We start from the raw sequence: 1,601 nt of genomic DNA on the forward strand, positions 1-1,601 counted from the left end.
TGGCTGCTAGTAATTTTTCAGAGGACAGGGGCCACTGAGGTACCCACACGGGATCCTCTGTTTTCCACAGAATGGGAATTGTTGTCCTCATGGCCCCTATGAAAAACCCAATCCCTTTTTATCATGTTTCTCAGTGATTTTTATTGGTGAACAGCATCCTTGTAGCTGTGCTCCTAATCCTCTGCCTGATTGGTAGCCCATTCGATTCATCATATGTCTGCTTTGTTTAGAATAATCGTTAGTAAGTCTTAAATCCATTTTAGTCAACAAATCTAGCCCCCATAGATTTACGGGTACTTGAACTACATAAGGCTGGAATTTGCCTTGATGTCCCTCTTCACTGAACCACGTCAGTTCTTTGGCACTAACAGCAGGTTCAGAAGCATAACCTAGGCCTTGTAACGTTTGGGAGGAGTGCTGCACCGGCCACTTACTAGGCCACTGATCGCGGGAGATGATACTGCAATCTGCACCAGTATCCAGGAGACCCTCAAACCTTTTACCTTCTATATTAATGATAAGCATGGGTCGATCGTTTAGATAGAGAGATAAGCAAGCCAATGGACTGCCAGTAGACCCGAGGCCTCGATCACCTCGATGATTTTGCTTAGAGGGAAACATATCATGACAACTAGGAAGAACTAAAAGCTGCGCTATTCGATCCCCAGGTGAGATGGCAATTATGTCCCTGGGGGAGGTACAAAGAATTTGTACCTGACCCGTAAAATCGGAGTCAATGACCCCTGGTGTTACTACAAGGCCCCTAAGGGCCGAGGATGATCGACCCAACAATAATCCTACAGTACCTGTGGGTAATGGCCCTTTCCAATCTGACAATATAGGTTGGGTCCCCATCTGGGGTGTTAGTACGACTCAGGTGGCGGCACAGATGTCCAGTCCTGCTGAACCCGGAGTGGCTCTCCTTGGTTGTTCAGGGGGTCTTAAGCTTGGAGTCTGCAGGGCCCCATATATTTGTGGGCCCTGGGGTCGGGGGCCCTGCTGTCCGTTTTTTGGTTTTTGTGTATGCACTATCGGTCGACCATTGATATCTTTTACAGATCTACAATCACTTGCCCAATGTTTTCCTTTTTTGCATTTTGGGCACAGACTAGGTATTTTATTAAGGTTGGCACCTTTTGGACGTTGAGGGCAATCTTTCTTGAAGTGTCCTCTTTGTCCACACTGAAAACACCCTGTGCTACCTCCTCTTTGTCCCTTGACTGCCGTCATGACTGCAACTGCAAGCCCGCTGTTGGATAGTGGGCCTCCTACTTCTCTGCATGCCTTCATCCAGGATGTTAGGCCTTTTCCTTTCCAGGGCGTAATGGCGTTTCTACATTCCTTTGTGCACTGCTCAAAAATGAGTTGCTCAACTAACGGCATGGCGGTATCAGCATCGCCAAAAATCCTACTTGCCGCTTCCATCATACGTGCAACAAAGTCCGAGAAAGGCTCTGTAGCACCCTGGGTTATTTTAGTAAGATTGCCAGATACCTCTCCTTTATTGGGGAGGGTTTTCCAAGCCCTTTTTGTCATTTCATTTATTTGATTATAAACCTCTATAGGAAATTGAGTCTGATTATTGACCCATTGCCCTTGTC

The sequence above is a fragment of the Mastomys coucha genome, unplaced genomic scaffold (assembly GCF_008632895.1).
Source record: "Mastomys coucha isolate ucsf_1 unplaced genomic scaffold, UCSF_Mcou_1 pScaffold18, whole genome shotgun sequence".
NCBI lineage: Eukaryota > Metazoa > Chordata > Mammalia > Rodentia > Muridae > Mastomys > Mastomys coucha.